General features: G+C 43.6%; 1 long non-coding RNA gene across 1 annotated transcript in view; it reads right to left on the bottom strand.

Annotated features, from left to right (window-relative positions):
* Positions 1 to 476: 476 nt before the first annotated feature.
* The window catches only part of LOC112583399, a 104,446-nt gene continuing 82,008 nt past the window's right edge, over positions 477 to 22,914 (bottom strand). Inside the window, exons 3-5 of the long non-coding RNA XR_006548614.1 lie at positions 16,412 to 16,498; positions 7,009 to 7,139; positions 477 to 674 (exon numbers count right to left, since the gene is read on the bottom strand). This is a non-coding gene — a long non-coding RNA (uncharacterized LOC112583399). The remainder of the gene's footprint in view (positions 675 to 7,008; positions 7,140 to 16,411; positions 16,499 to 22,914) is intronic.

Here is a 22,914-nt window from a genome sequence, read left to right as displayed (position 1 = left end):
GTATGGTTCAAGATACTGTAGAGAAAAGCTTTTGGGGGGGTCAAACTTAGGCTTTAAAAAATATCAATTGGAACTATAGGTCTTTTTCACAAGGTCAGGCACTCTCTAGGTGTTTCCACTTATGTTTCAATATTTTGGCAATCCAGCACAGATTCATAGAGGGTGTATGCAAAACACACATTTAGTTGTCTCAGCCTTGACCATGCCAGGCACCATTCACAGGTAGGTCTACGGGAGAATTCATCCCGAGTTCCAGTTGGAGATGTCTAGGCTGGAGATGTCTAGGCTTATCTTCCAGAGAAGGCCCTGGCACCCCACTTCAGTACTCTTGCCTGGAAACTCCCATGGACGGGGGAGCCTGGTGGGCTGCAGTCCATGGGGTCGCTAAGAGTCGGATACAACTGAGCGACTTCACTTTCACTTTTCACGTTCATTCATTGGAGAGGGAAATGGCAACCCACTCCAGTGTTCTTGCCTGGAGAATCCCAGGGGCAGTGGAGCCTGGTGGGCTGCCGTCTATGGGGTCGCACAGAGTCAGACACGACTGAAGCGACTTAGCAGCAGGCTTACCTTCCAGGCCCTTCCTCCCACCAGGGTCCTGAGGTCCATGTTGATGGAAGAAACTGGACTCTCCTCGAAGAGCTAGGATTTGAGGTTCCAGGGCTTCCAGGATCCTGGGTCAAGAGGGAGAAGAAGAGAGAGCCTTAGAAGCAAAGAAGAAAGAACTAGGATCTGTATGGGAGACAGAAAATTCCAGAGAATACATACACATTTGAAAAAATGTTGCAAAAATCACTTAGAGAATTAGCGTTGACATTTGAGTCAGGGGCATGAACATCCTGATTGTCTCCTGTCTTCATCAAACAAAGCTTGAGTTATTGCTTCCCACATGCCAGGGGACATGGTGTTGACCAGCTCCCGGCTCTGCTACCATAGAACACCCAGCCCAGCAGAGGGGCGATGGGGGTGCGGTGCTTTGTATCAGGTAGGCAGAGTTCGCTACAAGAACAGGCAGGACAGTCAGCCTAGTCTGAAAGATCCTCAAGCTTTCCTTAATGCCTGAGCATCAAATAAAAGGTGGCTTCCCTGGTGGCTCAGACGGTAAAGAATATGCCTGCAATGTAGGAAACCCGGGTTCAGTCCCTGGGTCAGGAAAATCCCCCAGAGAAGGGAACGGTAACCCACTCCAGTATTCTTGCCTGGGGAATTCCATGGACAGAGGAGCCTGGCGGGCTCTATGGGTTGTAAAGAGTCGGACATGACTGAGCAACTAAGCACACACACGGAATAAAAACTAAGCAATGTCTTCCATCCCACAAAGCGTGGATTTCTACCCCCATGCCAGGCTCTCCAGCCCTCCATCTCTATAAACAAGCTCCTTCAGCAACAACAGAATTTTGTGGATTCACTCTGATCTCCAGGGGCACGGCTGACGATGACCCTGGGTGTGGAGTCCAGCGTTGCCGGGAAAGGCCAGGCAGGAATAACCCACAGGGAGCCTGCGTGAGTGAGGCTGACATTCACACCCTGGTGGGCTGCCCCCAGCTGGCTCTGCAGCCTGGTTCCCTACTGCTGACCTGCCCGTCACACACACACACACACACACTCCAGATCTGGAGGGGTAGGCACTTAACGAATTTTGTTCCCCAGCAGGTGAGCGGCCCACTCAATCCCTGGCTCACAGGTCAGAGTGGGAAGCAGTCTTCCGGCAAAAAGCACGTCCTCCTCTCTCTGCAGAAACCTGCATTCAGCTCCGGGCCCTGGGCGTGAGGGAGCAAGGCTCATAAAAGTCTGATTAGCTGGCTCGTGGGCAGGGGTGAGCTCAACCCATAATTGGACAAAACAGAGCAGGAGCTCAGCGTTTGCCAAAGGGAAGAAGTCGCCTTTGTTCTAACGCAGCACTTGGGTGTTTAGTTAAAAAGACAAGCCCTGCTGACCCCTGATGACACTTGGCGGGTGGCTTTGTGCTTCTAATAGGAGCCACAGCGCTTTGGCTCATTTTAAATTACTACCAAGTGTTGTGTGGGTTGGGGCTTCTTCAAGGGGAAAAAAATCAATCTGAGGGGAAAAGCTATTCCTTAGCAACAAAGGAAAAAGAAAGAAGGCAGTTCTTTTAATGGAATCTGAGATGGAATCTAGCTTAGTGGAGCCAGAGCAAAAATAGCTCTTATCTGATCAAGGTGCCCGAGTTCCACTTGACGGCGGTTCAGGAGGCCCAGGCTCGGGGCTCGGGGGACCACAGCCAGCATCATCAGGGAGGGACAGTCCTCCCGGCGGAGGGGCGTCCAGCAGGCCTCAGGACGGCAGGAGTCAGCTGTCACAGTCATTCTGTCGACGTGTATTTTTAATCACACTCTTTTTCCAAATACAAAAAAGCTGAAAGGAAGTGATTTCAGCAGTCTGGGTAACAACGCCAACGGGTAATGGCCCATCCACTATGGCACTCTTTGTCGCACGTGCAGAATATGGTGGAAACTGGATGGTGGGCGCTTAGTTACACAAGCTCCCAGCACAGAGATGGGGAACAGGGTATAAACTGCACGGTGAAAGTAGAGATTAAACAAATAAGTGAGGAACCAGAGAAAAGGGTAAAAACTATTGGATGAAACCAGGAAATAAATATACCAGTCTGTGCCTGTAGGGATCTATGCGGTTGTGTGCTTCCATTAAGTGGATATGGTTAGCACACCAAAGACCCCACACACACTCACACACACACACATTCACACATTGTGGGGGTCTCTACAGCTCTGGGTGTGAGTGTGTGTGTGTGTGTGTGTGTGTGTGTGTGCATTAAGCAAGATCATCCGGCTTGAGGCACAGTTGTGATGCACAATAATCCACCTCTAGTCCCCACGCTGGCTTTCTCTATTGTCTTAGCACAGGGCTCAAATTTTCCACTTTCCAGAAAGAATCTACTCACATCTCAACAGCAGTGTGACTTAAGAGTTTCCTGAAGATTTTGTAGAGAAATTCAAGAAGGATACTGTGTCACATACTGCACACCACACTCTTCAAGTCTCTATCTACTAGTCCATTTCTCCCCAGCCTGCGGTCAGTGGGGCTCACTCTCTCTTCCCTTGAAGCTCTCATTCCTAGGAGTCCAATCTCTTAACTCCAAAATGTTCCTCCGAATCCCCTATCTCATCCCTTGCTTTCAGCTGCTGCCTGCCAACTCACATAATCTCCTTGCCCAGAAATCAGCAAACCAAAACTCTCAGCTCCAGAAAGAGACTCGGACACATAGAAAATAAACTTATGGTTACCAAAAGGGAAGGGGGTTAGGGATAAGTTAGGAATTAGGTATTAACAGATACACACTACTATATGTAAAATAGGTATGTAACAGGGACCTACTATATAGCACAGGGAACTATATTCCATATCTTGTAATAACCTATAATGGAAAAGAATCTGAAAAAGCATATATAAATATATGTATTACATATATGTGGGTGCTGCTAAGTCACTTCAGTCGTTTTCGACTCTGTGTGACCCCATAGACGGCAGCCCACCAGGCTCCCCCTTCCCTGGGATTCTCCAGGCAAGAACACTGGAGTGGGTTGCCATTTCCTTCTCCAATGCATGAAAGTGGAAAGTGAAAGTGAGGTCGCTCAGTCGTATCCGACTCCTAGCAACCCCATGGACTGCAGCCTACCAGGCTCCTCTGTCCATGGGATTTTCCAGGCAAGAGTACTGGAGTGGGTTGCCATTGCCTTCTCCGAACAGATACACACTACTATATATAAAATAGGTATATAACAGGGACCTACTGTATAGCACAGGCAACTATATTCCATATCTTATAATAGCCTATAGTGGAAAAGAATCTGAAAAAGCATATATAAATATATGTATTACATATATGTGGGTACAGATATATATAACTAAATCACTTTGCTCTACACCCGAAACCAACACGACATTCATTGTAAATCAACTACACTTCAATAAAAATAAATAAATAAATACATAAAAAAATGTTCCAGTTCCAAGATCTGCCCTTTTAGGAGGAAAGGGTTGGCTATACATAACCAACAACAAAATTTTGTCCTATCAAATGTATCAAGAATTCAGGCACAGAATTTGGAAGTCACTTCCAGTAAAGCAACAGGCCTATCATTAACCCTATATCGTGACAGTTATGCCCTTCAAGGGGCAGGGAAAGGTCTCGATGACATTTCTTCTAGAGTTTTCTTTTGTCAGGGAGTCTGTGACCACACCCACATCTGCCTCTGGGTTATTGTCATCACTACAAAAACATTCAGGACTAGTTCATCTGTTCTAATCCTTTGCACAGAACACAATCCCAAATTCTGGGCTTCTTACACAAGATCACACTCATTTTCAGTATATCTGAGTTCATAATCCAGCTGTAAAGTGATGTGGCTTTTTTTTTTTTTGCTCCCAAATTCTCAATAATGATCACAAGTGTAAATTAATTCAGGCTTAAAATATAAAATGGACTGACTGCCCACCACTCCCTGAATTATGCATGAATCGAGTGGACAGGGTTCTTTGTCATCTATGCACACGCTCTTCCTTCTCTATTTGTAACACTTTCTCTGCACTTTTGAAAGTGAGGCTACAGTTCATCAGTGGCTGTTGACAGCATCCACTCAAGACTGAACCCTTCATTCTGGACTCTTCAGAACTTGGGAGTTCCCCAGACCTTCTCCAGCCGTGGGCTTCACCTGTGCTCAACTGATGAGGCAGGAACCTCGGAAAAGTTCCCCACTGGGATCAGCAGAGTCCCAGAGAAAAACCGGTGACTGACACAAGTTCCCGAAGTCAAACCAGATACCAATTCATTCCAGAATGACGGCAATTGAGGGCCACCTAGTTTGACATTATAATGGAACTGAAGAGACTCGGGGAGAATCAGTCAATTAGTCAAGAACATGCAGCCTCTGGGAGCCAGAGCAAGGGTCTGAGCTTGGGTGGGCAGCAGCCTAATGCCTGGTGGACAATCACTGGGGTCAGACAGGTCAGGAAAGCCTAAGGACCTGGGAGAGATTAGCTCAGAATCAGATCATATTCAGTAACCAAAAGAAACGTCCTTCTCCTCCAAGACCCATGCAATAACAAACCAAATCACTTTCTCAGAAACCCTCTTCTCTGGTCAGATCTTCAAAATAAAGAATCTCTGGTGGCAGGCGAAACCCACTCAGCTGAGGGTAGAGGGTCAGGGCCCTGGGGGATGGACCTTGCCCACTCTCACCCTGGGAAATTCACTAAAGCCCTGCCAGCCTCAGGAACAGGAAGTTCTGCTGGGCAGAGTTGTTTCTGTTGGGTATGTATGGTGTCTTTGACTGTACATCCCATTTTAGAAACCTGGACAAAAAGAAAAGGAGAGGAGTCTGGTGCAGAGAGAAAGAGCTTTGTAGACGGGCCTGGGTTATGTACGTAGGTAACCCCTCTGACCCTTAATGTCTTCATTTGTGCACAGAAGATTCATAAGTACCAACACTGGTATGGGACTTAAAAGTGACAGACACCTTCCTAAGAGTAAGTGGTTCACATATACCAACATTTCATCCTCGGAACCCTTGCCGCTGTTATTATCTCCCTTCTTCTGAGCTGGATTCCAATAATGTCTCCTGTCTCTACTCTTACCCCCTTCAGACCCCACATGACTGAAAGCTGTGCTGGAAGAAAGGACCAAGGCATTACCCCACAGCCCAGAACAGAAACAAAGCGGGAACGTGGCTGCCATTGCTGCTCCTGTTGTTGTTATCATTTTTCTGGTTCAGTTCTGTATATGCTGATATGGCAGATCCAGCATGACCCCAGGGGATCTGTCCTCATAGGCTTACTATGTTCTCATTTCAAACCTCGTGGAGGCTGGCATTATGACCATGTCTGCATGGCCAGATCCATCAACTCAAATTTCTGATCCGTGACTTTTCCACTAAGAGCAGGACTCTTCCCTTTGGTCAGATACAAGCTTCAAGAGTAAGGGGGCTGCCGGTGGGTTCAAGAGTGAGGGGGCTGCCACCCACCGGAGGTTCTGATAGGAACAGAGACACCTCCTTCTCAACCTTTGCAATTCCAATGCGAAGATTAAAATGCGACATCACTTAAGGACCAGCACGTTGACAGACTGTGTGACTCAGCCAACTCAACTTCCTGGGCCTGAAGAAAGAATGCCTTTTTTTTTGTCCTCCGCTCAGGTAGATAATTCACTTCCTTGAAACACGTCATCAGTGTGGAAAAGTTGTTTTTGAGTGGAACCTTTCTGACGTCTCTATTTGGTGGCAGTGTTTCTACAGCGCTACTGTTGATCCTTGATCCAGAATTGTAGGTCGTGTTCTTGGCCTGGCCCTCAACAACAAGACTGTGAAGAGACAGAAACCTGGGCCAGAGTTATCCTGGCTAGAACATTTGCAGTTGAATCTACAAGACGCACTTTTCCATCAAGGTGGTGACACCCCACGCAATCTGCGGAGCCCCGTAGGGTTATCTCACCCCCTCAGAGTAATATGAATCTGAACATACGCGGTCTGCCAGATGTCCCCTGCCATGAAATAAAGGATTAGAGTTAAATAACAGAGTTTTACTGCACACTGATGATTGAAATTTACATTTGAAATAGGAGAGCAAACAGAAGCTGAGACAAGAGGTAAAGGAACGCCACATGCGCGCACCGGGTGCTGGGGCCGTCCTTTGCATCCTCAAGGGCAGCCAGGGAGAGTGGACAGACCGTGAACCCCAATGCTGCACGGACCAGAGGGCAAACCTGGAGGAGCGGGGTTGATTGTGAGACCTCAGGCATGACTCGGAGATTGCTCTGAGCCCGAGTTCCCTCGCCTATGTGAAAAATTCTTTTCTGAGACTGTCATGAAGCAAGGCGATATGAATAGATGCCCCCCACCTCGCCCCAGAGTAAATAATCAATAAGCATCATTTTCCCTGCTTTCTTGGCACTCCAATGGACTCTGGCTTCTTCTTAGAATTCGGACTCCTCCTGGGTTTTGGTATGGGTGAAATCTCTGCATATATGTTTACCTGCAGGCAGCATTATTTGAAGAAACTTCCCCTTTGCATGTTTCTTGCTCCACGGACACCCAAGTATCCCAGGACAGTTTCCTCTCAGAGAAACCACACAGCCCTCAAACTGTTGCTTCTCCTTTCTCCTGCTGTGGTTAAAAAAAAAAAAAAAAATCAGAAGAACACAGGTTTCTGGGCTTCCCTGGTGGTGCAGTGCTTAAGGCTCTGCACTTCTGCTGCAGGGGGTGTGGATTCCATCCCGAGTCAGGGATTGACTAAGAACCTCCAGACAAAAAAAAAGAACAGAGGTATCCCATCCATCCTCACAGGTAACCAGAGAAACATCAGTACTTTCTTCTGTTTTCCCTTTCTCATCCTCCTCCCGCTCATCCGTTTCTCTTGACTGTCCTCCTTCAAAGCTGTTGGTTTTGGTGCTCCCAGCCAAGGAGGAGAAGGGAACCAACAGGTACAGGTGTGTCCACATGTGGCTGTCTCACCCAGCCTACAGTCCCTGCTCCAGTTCCCTCTTCTGAAGCTTTCCTTCCCTCTCCCCAGATGATGAGCTCACACCACATTCCTCCTGTCCTCCAATCCCTCCTACTTCCCCAACCCCCATAACCCCCATCACCAATGGTAGGCGAGCATCCCTTCACCAAGCCCACCCTATCATTCCATCCCCTGGTTGTTCACTTAGGGGAAGGTGTGGGTCTCAGCAAAGCCATGAGATAAAGTCAGTGGTTCTGTACCCATTTCACAGGTGAGAATGTTGAGACTTAAAGAGTTGAAAGGACATAAGTTGATGGTAGCAAAAGAGACCTGCAGGGAGTTCAATGGTAGCCCCCACAAAAGATCTGTCCATATCCTAGGACCTGTGAATGTCCACTTTGGGGGGGAAAGGGTCTTTGCAGATATAATTAAGATTAAGGGTCTGAGGGGAGATTATCCCGGATTTTCTGAGGGGCCCCAATTCCCATGATGATGTTCTTACAAGAGTGAGATAGAAGGAGATTACCCAGGAAGAAGGGAGGGCCATGTGACAAAGGAAGCGGAGACCTGAGTGATGTGGCCACAAGTTAAGGAACAGCCAAAGCCACCAGCAGCTGGAAGAAGCAGGAGAAAGAGTGTCCCAAAGCCTCGGAAGGTCAGACTTCTGGCCTGTGAGAGAATACATTTCCACTGTTTTAAGCCCCCAGTACTTTGGCCACCTGATAGGAACTGCCAACTCACTGGAAAAGAACAATCCAACTAAAAACAGGCAGAAGATTTGAATAGATATGTTTTCAAAGAAGACACACAGATGTACCAATAGGCATATGAAAAGGTGCTCAACATCACGCATTATCAGAGAAATGCAAATCAAAGCTACAATGAGACATCACTTCACACCTGTTAGATTGGCTATTATCAAAAAGACAAGAAATAACAAATATTGGCGAGGATGTAGAGAAAGGGAACATTTGTACACTGCTACTGGGGATACTAATTGGTGTAGCCGCTATGGAAAACAGCCTAGAGGTTCTTCAAAATATTAAAAACAGAATGACCATCTGATCTAGCAATTCCACTTCTGGGTATCTATCCACAGAAAATGAAAATACTAACTGGAAAAGATCTTTGCATCCTCATGTTCATTGTAGTGTTATTTACAATAGCCAAGATATGGAGACAATCTAAGGGTCTGCCAGTGGATGAATGAATAAAGAAAATGTCTACAGATATGAAATACATGGGATATGAAAAAGCGAAGTTGTTCAGTCGTGTCCAGCTCTTTGTGACCCCATGGACTGTAGCCTACCAGGCTCCTCCATCCTTGGGATCTTCCAGGCAAGAATATTGGAGTGGGTTGCCATTTCCTTCTCCAGGGGATCTTTCTGACCCAGGGATTGAACCTGGGTCTCCTGCATTGCAGGCAGACACTTTTCCGTTTGAGCCACCAAGGAAGTCCATATGGAATATACTTATCCATAAAAAAGAATGAAATCTTGCCATTTGTGACAACCTGAAGTGGACCTAGAAAGTATTACGCTAAGTGAAAGAAGCCAGACAGAGAAAGACAAATACCATATGACTTCCCTTATACACAGAATCTAAAAATAAACAGACGAACCTCATAGATGCTGAGAGCAGATTGGTGGTTGCCAGAAACAAGAGGTGGAGGCGGGAAAAATGGGTAAAGGGAGTCAAAAAGCACAAACTTCCAGCTATAAAATAAACAAGCCATGAGGATGTAACGTACAGCATGGTGACTATCGTTAATAATGTTGTACTGAATATCTGAAATTTGCTAAGAGAATAGATCTTAAGAGTTCCCATCACAAGAAAAAGATTTTAACTATGTGCAATGACAAATGTTATCACACAGACTTATGGTTGGTGATCATTTTGCAATATACACAAATATTGAATCATTGATATACACTTGAAATTAATATAATATTACAGGTCAATTATACCTCAATTTTTTAAAAGAAGAGATTTATCATGGGAATTAACTCACAAGGTGATGGAAGCCAAGATGTCCCGAAATCTGCTCTCTGCAAGGCAGAGAGGCAGGAAATCTGATGGAATGATTCAGTGTGGGTCCAAAAGCCTGGAAACCAGGGCAGCCAGTGAGTCAACACCCTCCCAGATACACTCAGAAAAAATGTCTTACCAGTTATTTGGGCATTCCTTAGCCCAGTCAAGACAGCACATAATTAATTATCACAGCATCCTCCATAATAAAATAAAAAGACACGTAAATAGAATGACTGCTTCATAGTAAGGATGCAATTAATGTTAGCTAGTACTGTTGGGGGTTTTATTTTTGCAACAATTCTTTATTTGGGGCCTAATCATTCAGTATTTTACAAACTACTCAAAAAAGGGGATCACAGAGGCCCCACACGTCTGAACCACCATCACAGGTAAGTGAGTAATCAAGTGGCAGCCTTCCTCTCCATCACAGTAGCTTCAGGGCAAAGCCAAAGAGAATTGATCCAGCCTTAAAATGTCATATGAATCATGATGCCAAAATGATTTATGTTCACCTTAGAAGGTAGTTAATTCCATCCACCTCGACTGCCTGCCTTTGCCCTCCTCAGAGTCTGGGATTACATTTATTAACCGGAGAAGGGAACAGGATCCTGAGAATACTCAGCAACCTGCTGGGCTGGGAGGTGGTCTGAGACTCAGCTTCTCCCTGACATGGAGGCCTGGCCAGGGATCGTCCACAGAAAGGCCTTTGGGAACCACAGCATCACTAGGGGATAAAGACAGAGGAGGGGAGGAGATTGACTTAAAGAGCATCCAGTTGTACAAACGCTGCCTAGACTTATCATAGCTCCTTGGACAGAGAGCTATATCCAGCTGGGGAATTCAAATAGAAGGGAAATTGACGAGAAGATGCTCAATGTTGTTAATTATTACAGAAACGCAAACTGAAACTACAGTGAGGTATCACCAAAACCCCACAAATAATAAATGTTGGAGGGTGTGGAGAAAAGGGAACCTTCCTACACTGTTGGTGGAAATATAAATTGGCACAGCCACTATGGAGAACAGTATGGGGGCTCCTTGTGTGATCTGCTGTGCTCAGTCGCGTCCAACTCTTTGTGACCCCATGCACTGTGCCTGCCAGGCTCCTCTGTTAATGGAATTTTCCAGGCACGAATAATGGAGTGAGTTGCCATTTCTACTCCAGGGGATCTTCCTGACCCAGGGATTGAACCCACATCTCTTGCATCTCCTGCATTGACAGGAGAATTCTTTACCACTAGCACCACCTGGGAAGCCCTGGAGGTTCCTTAAAAAACTAAAAATAGGATTACCATATGTCCCAGTAAGCCCACATACCAGAAAAAAACTCTAATTCAAAAAAATATACGCACCCCAATGTTTACAGCAGCACTATTTGCAATAGCCAAGACATGGAAGCAACCTAGAGAGCATGTTCAAAAGCAGAGACAATACTTTGCCAACAAAGGTTCGTCTAGTCAAGGCTATGGTTTTTCCTGTGGTCATGTATGGATGTGAGAGTTGGACTGTGAAGAAAGCTGAGCGCCCAAGAAATGATGCTTTTGAACTGTGGTGTTGGAGAAGACTCTTGAGAGTCCCTTGGACTGCAAGGAGATCCAACCAGTCCATTCTGAAGGAGATCAGCCCTGGGATTTCTTTGGAAGGAATGATGCTAAAGCTGAAACTCCAGTACTTTGGCCACCTCATGTGAAGAGTTGACTCATTGGAAAAGACTCTGATGCTGGGAGGGATTGGGGGCAGGAGGAGAAGGGGACGACAGAGGATGAGATGGCTGGATGGCATCACTGACTCAATGGACGTGAGTCTGGGTGAACTCCAGGAGTTGGTGATGGACAGGGAGGCCTGGTGTGCTGCGATGCATGGGGTCGCAAAGAGTCAGACACAACTGAGTGACTGAACTGAACTGAACTGAACTGGAAGCAACCTAAGCATCCAACCACAGATAAAAGAATTAAGATATGGTACATATATGTAATGCAATATTACCCAGTCATAAAAAGAATGAAATAATGCCATTTGTAGCAACGTGGATGGAACTAGAGATTATTTCCAAATCCTATCTAGAGAAACATATTCTAAGCACGTGTGTGTTAGTTGCATAGTCATGTCCAACTCTCTGCAACATCATGGATTGGGGCTCACCAAGCTCCTCTGCCCATGGAATTCTCCTGGCAAGAATACTGGAGTGGGTTGCCATTTCCTTCTTCAGGGGATCTTCCTGACCCAGGGATCAAACCCAGGTCTGCCATGTTGCAGGCAGATTCTTTACCATTTGAGCCACCAGGGAAACCCTAATAGAATATTACCCAGTCATAAAAAGAATGGAATAATGCCATTTATAGCAACATGGATGGAACTAGAGATTATCATATTAAGTGAAGTCAGGGAAAAACAAATATGATATTACTAATTTGTGGAACCTAAAAAAATAATGCAAATGAACTTATTTACAGACTCACAGACATAGAAAACAAACTTATGATTACCAAAGAGGAATGGGAAGGGGAGGGATAAGTTAGGAGTCTGGAATTAATCTATATGCACATTACTGTATATAAAATAAATAAGGTTGCACTGTATAGCACAGGGAACTATACTTAGTATTTTCTAATAATTTATAATATAAAAGAATCTGAAAAAGAACATATATGTATGTGTGTATACATATATGTGTGTATATATATACATAAACATATATATGTAACTGAATCACTTTGCTGTACACCTGAAACTAACACAACATTGTAAATCAACAACACTTCAGTTTAAAAAAAGAGGAGTGATTGACTCTCAAACTCACATCCATGTGCCAGGGTCATTCATAATTTCTGTTCTTCAGCTTTCCCTGCCATGAAATCTTTAATCCCTGACTTCTTCCTGTTTACTTGCTTCCCAGAACTATCCATTCATCTGCTCTCTAGGGAGTAATGAGTCCTTCCTCATTCACAATCATTCAAACAAGGCTGCAACCTTCCATGCATTTTCCAGAAGAAGCATCTTTTAAATTCATCTTAGAGGATGAGACCTTTCTCACTGTCATTTATCAGTGTTGACATCTAAGACTGACTGAGCCAGGTGACCTGATTCCTGGTTGCAAACAGAAATAAATCTGAGGGCTCACAGTCCTTAATCTGCCAGGTCTCCTTCCCCAAAACTGTTCTCACCATAGTATTATGAAGTTAAGGGCCCTGGCTCTTGAAAGTTCCTAAATACTTTAAAAGATGTAAACACTTTATTCTCTCAATTTTAAAAGGGCATGCAGGGACTTCTCTGGTAGTCCAGTGGTTAAAAAAAGACTTCACCTTCCAACTGAACCAGGGTATGTGTTCAATCCCTGGTCGGGGAGCTAAGATCCCGCACGCTTCACAGACAAGAAACCAAAGCATAAAACACAAGTGATATTGTAACAAATTCAGTAAAGACTTTAAAAATGGTTCACATAAAAAAAAAGGGGTGGGGGACATGTAAGGGGTCTGGGGCTGCCACCCTAAAGTGGCTGTTAGGAAGTGAATATTTCAGATTTTTTCTTAGCAACAGCTCTGCAGGAACTTTCCAAACTGATTATTTGGCTCAGGAGAATCATCACTTCAGCCAACATTTTATATTTCTTATCTCTACTTTTCTTAAGGCATGAGTTTCAAAAGGCAAACTGAATGAGATTAATTCATTACCAGTCAGGCTAGGCTCTCTCCAGGTTGACATCAAGGCTGCACTTTTATGCACCTTTCCTTCCTTAGCCTACACGAGCAGTCTTCAGAAAAAACCCAACTAACTGGACTTGACTGGTATGATGGTTGGATGGCATTATCAACTTGATGGACGTGTGTTTGAGCAATTTCCAGGAGTTGGTGATGGACAGGGAAGCCTGGCATGCTGTAGTCGATGGGGTCGCAAAGAGTCGGACACAACTGAGCAACTGAACTATGTTCTGAACCTATCCTTACAACAAAAATTATAATTGAGCAATTTGTTATGAAGAGATAACCAAAACTGCATTTCAACAAATGTCCTAAAAAGAAAGAAAATGAAAAACTACAGGTGAAAAAACATTTATCCTCAATAGTAATCAAAGAATGCATATATGATGCTATGGCTTTTTAAATTACTAAGTATAAAAATAATAATATCCACTACTGGGTAAAGTACAGAAAAGCAGGCATTTTTATATACTGCTTTTGAGAACATAGGTTGGTAGAAGTTTTTGAAGAATACTTGCAACATAACAAAAATCTTAAAATATGCTTATTTTTGCCCCAGCAATCTCACGTCAAGGCATTTATCCTAGGTATATGATTTTTAAAAATTAAACATTAGGTATAAAGACATTAAGCTGTATTTATGATGGTAAAAAATTAGCCAAACAGATTATCCAATAATAGGACACTGGTTAAAATTAACAATGGAATAGAAATATGATAAAAAAATTTTATCACTAAAAAACAATACTTGAGGTTACTGATTACTAGTAATGATGTGCTAGCTTGTATCCAACTAACAATTCTACTGAAAATAATAAGAAATTCTATACAATTGAAAAAAAAAACTGGTTTTAACTTCCAGCTTTTGGTCTAGTATGTAAGGAACTCTCATAACAAGAAAAAAGCTGAACAAACAAAATTAGTAGCTCTTCATGCATCCATTAGAATATTGAGGTTACAGGGAACACACAGTCCCTCAGAATTGGAGTATTTAAATAGACAGGTGGATACAGAGAATTGGAATTTACTGGAGAATTCCAGGAGCAGAAACCTCCATGGGAACCAGTATTCAGGGAGGAAATCCTGAAATGTAATTGACAAATTGCTGGAGGCTCAGTGTAGACAAGTCAGAGAGAGAAAAACTCCAGGGAAGGGAGGGCCATCCTAGAGGAGTCACCACATTTTTTTAAGTGTTACCTCCTGGAGATCTATCAGGTCCTCCCAAGGGAGATCAGAAGAAAGTTCCCTCCTGCTCTTGGCAGGGAAGGGGGAAAAGTAGTCACATTGAAATACACCTAGAGCATTCTGTTCTTCATAATAAGGTTGGCTTTCAACAGACTGTTTTTTCAGAATCGAACCAACTGAGATTCTCCCAGAGCCTAACCATCCATGGGAAAGGAAACACCCAGTCCCAGCCTCTGGCCTTTCACCTGGTAGAAAGGAAATACCCAACTCCATCCTCCCCCCTCTAGCTTTCCTGCTCACCTATACATGCGTGTTGGAGGTAGGAACAAACTAAAAAGCACTGGTAAAATGTGGCAGCCCAGGAGCACATGCTCACTAAAAAACTGAGACCTAATTGTAGGAGTGTAGAATGCTCTCACCCCGCAACACCTTATACCATGTCAAGAGGATTCCTGCTGACAACCGGGCAATGCAACTGAAAGAACCACACATCTTAGAGCTTCTTTAAGAAGAAGTCTCGAGGAAAAAGCAATGAGGGAAACAAAAACAAAGACACCAGAGGAAATCTGATCCTCCAACACCCACAACTACAGTAAACAGTAAACATGACTGAACCCCCAGCTAGGTCATCATAAAAACTCACACTAAAGTACTATATATGTATATAGTATATATCATGTCCAGCTACCTAAAGAAAATTATAAGACATACTCAGAGGTAAAAACAAAAACACACAATTTGAAGACACAGAGCAAGCATCAGAACCAGACGCGAACATGACAGGGATCTTGGAAATAGCAGACTGTGAATTTAAAATAATTATGATGAACGTGCTAAGAGCTTCAGTGGAAAAAAGTGGATGAGTGAAAGAATGGATGGGTAATATAAGCACAGAAATGGATGATCTGAGAAAGAGTTGTAAGGAAATGCTAGAAATCAGAAACACTGTAATAGAAACAAAGAAGTGAACGGAAAAGGGTGAAAACAGATGTGGTTATATTAATATCAAAGCAGATGTCAAGACATGAAATATTATTAGAGATAAAGCTGATTACTTCTAAGCGATAAGGAGTCATTTCATCAAAAAGACAAAACAACTATAAATCATATGCTCCTGATGACAGAGACTCAAAATAAGAATAAAATTGGCAGAATTAAATGGAGAAATAACAAATCCACAATCATGACTGGAGTTTTTAACACCCCTGTCTCAGTAAATTGATAGAAGTAGAGAAACTCAAGAAGGATTTAGAAGACTGGAACAATTATACCAAACCAACTTGGTCTTACTTTATATATTTATAGAATATTATACCAAACAAATCCAGAATACACAATCCTTTCAAATGCACACAAAACAGTCATCTAGATAGACCATAAAACAATTTGGACTACTTAAAATATACAGAATATATGCTTTAAACACATTGTAAGTTAAAAAATGACAGAAACATAGCTTGAAAATCTTCCCACTTTACTTATAAATTAAGCAGAACACTCCTGAATAATCCATGGGTCAAAAAAGAAATCACAAATGACATCAGAAAATATTTATAACTCAATGGTAATAAAAAAATAAATCAATTTGTAGGATGGAACTGAGACAAGGCTTAGAGGGAAACTATAGTTTTAAATGTTTATTTTAGAAAATAAAAGTTTAAAAATCAATTATTTTCACTTTAAAAAGTTAAAAGATTAAAAATAAACTTAAGAAAATTAAAAAAGAAGGAAATTAAGAGCAAAAGTCAATACAACAAAAAATGAACTATAAAAAAAGAGCCTCTGAGAAACTGTCAGACTCTAGAAAAGCCTAAAAAGATACGACAACTAAATGTTAGTGGTATTCTCGATTGGATCCTGAAACAGAAAATGGATATTCGGTGAAAACTAAGGAAATGTGAATAAATAATGGACATTAGTTAATAATAATGTACATATACTGGTTCATTAGCTATGAGAAACATACCCTAGCGGTGTAAGTTATTAACAACAGAAGAAACTGGGTGGTATATAGGTATTACCTGTTATATCCTTGCAACTCTTCTATTAACCTAAAACTCTCCTTCTCAATTCATTTTATGAAGCCAGCATAAGCCTGGTCCTAAAACCTGAAATGGACATGACAAGAAAAGAAAATTATAAACCAATACTATTTGTGAGATATACATAAGAAGAAGAATAGAAATTGACTATTTAGTGCAGAAATGCCAAGACTGATTCAATGATCAAAAATCAATTTCTCACCACATTGACAAAATAAAGGAGAAAATCATATGATCATCGCAACTGGTCCAGAAAAAGCATTTAACAAATCGAACATTCATTCCTAACAAAAACTCTTAGCAAACTAGAAATAGAAGGAATTTTCTTTTTCTGTTAAAAGGCATCTATGAAAAGCCCACAGCTAACATCATACTTGCTGGTGAAATAGTAAATGCTTCTCTAAAGACTAGAAATAAGTTTGGGATAAATTTTAAAATTCATGAGCTATTTATATTTTTTCAAGTATTTCTATATCCAGAAAAAGTTTCAATGTAACTTAACATTTATTGAATACTTACTAGGTGCAAAACAGCTGCCAGGTGTTGGGAATTCTTTTAATGGTAAAAGTCCCATCTGTCAAGGGATTTTAAAATAAATGTAAAAGACAGATACTCAGTAAAAGTAACTAAAATCAATTCAGTATATGTTGGAGGTCCAAAAGAAGCAAATGATAATAAATAGCTCAGGCTTTCAGAATCCAGATTTTATGGGATACAGAATAACATATTAAGTAATTTAAATTTTATTTTATAGGCTATGGGGCTTTTTCAGCTCCTGTTTTAGGTCTTTGAGCAGAAGAATGATATAAAAAAGATTCTATAACCTGCATCATCAAAAGCACATTTTGCAAATATTTCAGTATGTTTGGGGCTCTGTGCTTTGACTAACATTTTACTACAAAGCAATTGATAACCAGAGAGGTAACTGATTTTCTCAAAGCTACAGATCAAATAAATAGGAAGAAAGTATGGGAAAATAGCGGAGAAGGCAATGGCACCCCACTCCAGTACTCTTGCCTAGAAAATCCCATGGATGGAGGAGCCTGGAAGGCTGTAGTCCTGAGGATTGGTCGCTGAGGGTTGGGCACGACTTAGCGACTTCCCTTTCACTTTTCACTTTCATGCATTGGAGAAGGAAATGGCAACCCACTCCAGTGTTCTTGCCTGGAGAATCCCAGGGACGGGAGAGCCTGGTGGGCTGCCGTCTATGGGGTTGCACAGAGTTGGACACGACTGAAGTGACTTAGTAGTAGTAGCATGGGAAATTAGAGTGAATATGAAACAGGATACAGACTTCCTTCAGCTTTTAGGATGTCTACCATTCCAACTATTGGTTAGGTATCTGAAAGAGTGGAAAAATGGAAACAGGAGTCATTTTTGTTTTTGTTTTTGACAGTTCGGTACATCAGAAACATCCAACACTGAATGTCTGTGTTCAGACAATGATAACCAGGGAAGGATGAAATAACTGGAGGAACAGGAGTAAGAGTTAAAATTGGCTACAAGGAACAGATGGTCTTCTCAACTGCATTCCCACCTTCCTTTCTCTCTTCTCTACACCCACTTGCCCACCATCCAAGTGCGCAAACGCTCACACACACGTGCACACACGCACACACATGCACAATTTGTGAGCTCCCCACTGCTGCCATTAGTACTGACAACTAATCCACAGATAGAGAAATCTGTCTTCTTCCTATTTTCAGTGGATAACTGGAAGGCATGAGTATAAGCAGATGTAGAAATTAATAATTATTTGAGTAAAAACAGATGAGATGCTGATAGCAAGCTGATGATAATGAGCAGTGAGAAAGAAAAGGCTTCCAAGGATCTCACCAGACAGATTCCAGAAGCATGAGATTCCTTGTAAATGGTGAATCCTACCATCATCAGGAGAGTGGGGTCAGATCAATCCAGGGGACAAAGTGCTGATTCTTAACAAGCACGCGATTCTTGAATGATTGTCCCTACCACATTTAATGCAGGAGAGAAAGCAAGACAGACTGGAAAAGTTTGGGGGGTCAGTCTATGCAGAGGGCAGAATCTTAGTCCCTGAGGAAAACAATCAAAGGATTCTGTATGGTAACACATCCACCCAATTTGCCTAGAACTGTCCCAATTTTAGTGCTGAAAACCCCACGTCCTAGGAAGTCCTTCAGTCCCAGACAAACCAGGACAGTTGGTCATCCTGGCTCGGGAAGGCTCTTTAACCCTAAGAACTGGAGGTCAAGGTTTTAGGCGATAGGTCATACGCTGTATGGCCTCAAAGCCCCAGATACTGTCCATCTAAATGAGCAGGAGAAGAGTAGATGCCACACCCCTCCTCTGGAGCCAACCCCACTGACATGGAGCCCATGCTCTCCAGACTGTTGAGGGTGTGCTATTCAAGACAGACATCCTATGGTCAAATCTACTGTTTCTTCTCTTTTTTTAACATTTTACATTGGGCTATAACTGATTAACAAGGTTGTGATAGTTTCAGATGAACAGCAAAGGGACTCAGCCACACACAGACATGTATCCATTCTCCCCCAAACTCCCCTTCCATCCGGGCTGCCACATGACATTAAGCAGAGTTCCTTGTGCTCTACAGCAGGACCTTGTTGGTTTTCCATTTTAAATACAGCAGTGTGTACATGTCCATCCCAAAGTCCCTGACTATGCCTTCCTTCCCTCCTTCCCCCACTGGCAACCACAGTCTACTGCTTCCTCTTGATGTACTATGGTAGCCTATCCTGAGAAAGAGGTGGCATAAGATGCCTCTCAAAGAGCACCAAACACTATCTGAGATGCTTTTCTGGGGTTCAGCAGATTCCTGAATATGGCTAGGGCTATGTGCTTCGGGGTGATGACAACAGCTGACACCAGCGGAGCACTTACTGTGCTCTACAGTCTAGGGCCATGGTTGACAACGTTGGCTGCACACTGTAATACCCTGTATTAGCTTCCTAGGTCTGCTGTAACAAAGTATGACACTGGACAGCTATAAATGAAAATGCATTCTCTCACAGTTCTGGAAGCCAGAAAAAGTCAAATCCTCAGGGACTAAGATTCTGCCCTCTGCGTACACTGACCCTCAAACTTTTCCAATCTGTCTTCCTTTCTCTCTGCTGCATTAAATGTGGTAGGGGCAATCATTCAAGTTCTGGAGGCTAGAAGTCACCTGGGACTTCTCTGGTGACACAGTGGATAAGAATCTGACTCTCAAGGCAGGAGACACGGGTTCGATCCCTCGTCTGGGAAGATTCCACATGCTGTGCAGCAATTAAGCCCGTGCACCACAACCACCAAGCCTGTGCTCTACAGCCCAGGAGCCCCAACTACTGACATCTACATGCCCTAGAGCCTGAGCTCCCCGCAACTAGAGAGCAGCCCCCACTCGCTGCAACTAGAGAAAAGCCCATGCAGCAACAAAGATCCAGCACAGCCAAAAATAAATAAATAAAATTATTTTAAAAATGTTTTTCTGGAGGGCTGTGAACGAGAGTCTGTTTCATGCCCTTCCCCTAGCTCCTGGCGGCTGGAGGTAATCCATGGCATTCCTTGGCACCTACAGACGCATGACTTCAACTCTACTTCCTTGGTTACGTATGTGGCACTGCTCCTGTGACTCATCACATCACTTTGTCTCTGTGTCTTTGTGCCTCTTCTCTTCTTGTGAGCACATCGGTCATATTGGTTTAAGGGCTCACCCTCACGCCAGTATACCCTCAGCTTAACTAATGACATCTGCAGTTGACGCTATTTACAAACACCGTCACATTCCGAGGTTCCGGGAAGAGCACGAATTTGGGAGGGGACACAATTCAACCCAGTACATACTGAAGGACGTTTTTATAATCCAGTTAGAACAATCCCAGTCCCTGGGAATGAGGCCCAGGCATCAGTGTTCTTTAAAGATCTCCAGGTAAATCCACTGTGCTACTAAGTTTGAGAACCACTGCTCTAGGGAGGTTACAGGTCCCCCTTTACATGAGTCTTCAGAAAGTTAGGTTGAGTTTCCTTCACCAAAATCTTTAGCTCCCATCACCTGACCCTTATGCCTCAGTCTTTTATTTGTAGACGGATGAATAAGCTTACCTTCAAGTCTCATCCCCAAATCACTGAAGAAGTCTGTATCTGGTTAAATATGTCTAACTCCCATCACTTCTTTGTTCTGTGTTCCCTCAGAACTCCTGTATTAAGTTGGGACGATATTAATCTCATTCACTTATTGTCGCCTTTTAAACATCTTAATTTTTTGTGTTCTATCTGCAAGTTTAACCCCAAATTTTCTGTATCTCTGATATTCGCTCCCATGCTATTCAATCCATAAATGCCTCTTGTCCTCTCTCTCTCTCTCTCTCACACACACACAAGTTACTACTGGTGCTTCTTAAATGCTGCTGAGAATCCACATTCTATGAACTATAGTCAGATGAGAACATGTAACCAAATCTCACACATTACTGTTTTAATGAAGGTAAATTTTGTTGAAAATCATTCATGTGCTTTTTTCTTCTAGATTTCTGAAGACGCTGTCATCACCCTAGAATTGCCCAAGGCCCTGGGAGGCTCCCAGCTACACAAAAGGCAGAATCTTTATCAAAAGAATAAAAACAGAATGGCAAGAATAATTTTCATTTCATGGCTTTCAGAAACCAGGTTACACAGTAAACCAGTAGGCTTGAGGCCAGGCTTTTGTCTTGAAAGCAGATTTTCCCCTTTCCACCCCATCCCCTTAACAGGAACCAAGGCTGGATGTCACTAATGCATACAAGCCCCTCTGTCACTTGGATTCTATTCCCCTCTACCCAGGGCTCCCTGGGCTCTACCCAGGTAAAGAATCTGCCTGCAATGCGGGAGAGCCGGGATCCATCCCTGGGTCGGGAAGGTTCCCTGGAGAAGGGAATGGCAACCCACTCCAGTATTCTTGCCTGGAGAATTCCATGGACAGAGGAGCCTGGAGGGCTACAGTCCATGGGGCCGCAGAGAGTCAGACATGACTGAGTGACTAACACCTTACTTTCACCCAGGCAGGAAAGCCAATGCATTCTACCCTATGGCAGAGGAGACTGTCGTAAGCAGAGTAGAGTGGACCAAGGATCCATCCCTTTCCAGCCTGGACGGTGGGAGAAGGGGAGGGCAGGAAGGCAGAGCTGTTTGACGTAGGTCTCACTTCCTTCTCTGAGCTTTGGCACAGAATAAGCAAACCAAGCAGAGTAGGAGGCATGGCCCTGGCTCCCTACATGGATTTCTTCAAAAAAAAACAACAACAAAAAAAAAAACAGTCTCAAGCTGCCTGCACCAACCTAGGGCCAGGCCACATCAGTGTGGCCACACAGCAAGGAGGGAGTAAGGAGGGCCCTCCTGTTTCACTCTCTCAAGCCAGGTTCCCTTCCAGCAGAGCACTGAGGGTGCGTTGACTGAAAGAGCCTGTCAAGGGCCTGCGTGTGATGACCATAGCCACTGAGGGTCAAAGGTCAGCCAGGGAACCAGCCCCTGGCCAGGCCCAGGTTATACCAGCCACATTCAAGGTGTGACACTGGAAGCAGGGGAGCCCAAACAATCAGCAACCTAGGAACACAGCCCCGATAACCAAGGACCCGGCTCCTCCCCTCGCCCAGGAGGTCCTAGGAGCCACGGCCCCTCGTCCAGACACTGAATGCCTCCCCTTACACCAGATGCCATTTTTGGGGGGGAAGAGAAGCAGGAGGAAGATGCAGGCAATCTGAGATTCAAAGCATTTTTTCCTAGAAAGGCTGAGCGTTCCTTGAAGGCTCTGTTTAAATGCTCAAATCAGACATTCACTCAAACCAAATTAGACATTTAGTTATTTTTTTTCCACTGTGGGGTGGGGAGGGAGGGAATCGTGAATTAAATGAAAACAGCTATAAACAAAATACAGAAATCACGTTGCCTCTTCCTATCCAAGCTGCAGTGAGAGTCAAGATTTTTCAAAGCCATTATACCAGCCTACCCTTTCCTGACAGGCCAACAGCTCTGGATTCATTTCTGAAGCTGCAAAATACCCAGACAACAATGAGAACAGAAATTCTTCTCCAAACTACAGAGCAGTGAGTTACCTAGCAATGGTCACTGATTTATCGTACCAGCTGTATATAAATTAAATTTTAAAAACACAAATTGATTTCATTTCCAGTTACTAAATATCCAGGTGGCTTGCTGCATTAATTACAACTGACGTGGAGGTTAATAATTTCACCCTCTGATCTCTACCTCTTTCAAAGCGAATGCCTTGCTAGTCCTGCTGATCACATTGTGGGGGATGGGGGGCAGGAGAGCGTGGGAGTGGATCAGGAAGCAGGGGCCTGATGAATCATGCAGGAGATGAACTGTTCAAAGCATCCTCCCCTCGCGCCTGAGCAGGGTATATTATCATGCTGGCAGCCAGCGGCAGGTGCATCGGAGGGATACAGCTGGGCAAGGTGACAATCGGTGAAGCCCCATCACCTGCACAGGGACCCTCTCTGTCCTCAGCA

Source organism: Bubalus bubalis, chromosome 1 (genome assembly GCF_019923935.1).
Source record: "Bubalus bubalis isolate 160015118507 breed Murrah chromosome 1, NDDB_SH_1, whole genome shotgun sequence".
NCBI lineage: Eukaryota > Metazoa > Chordata > Mammalia > Artiodactyla > Bovidae > Bubalus > Bubalus bubalis.
Note: the sequence above shows the minus strand (reverse complement) of the source record. Positions and strands in the feature narration are given on the sequence as shown.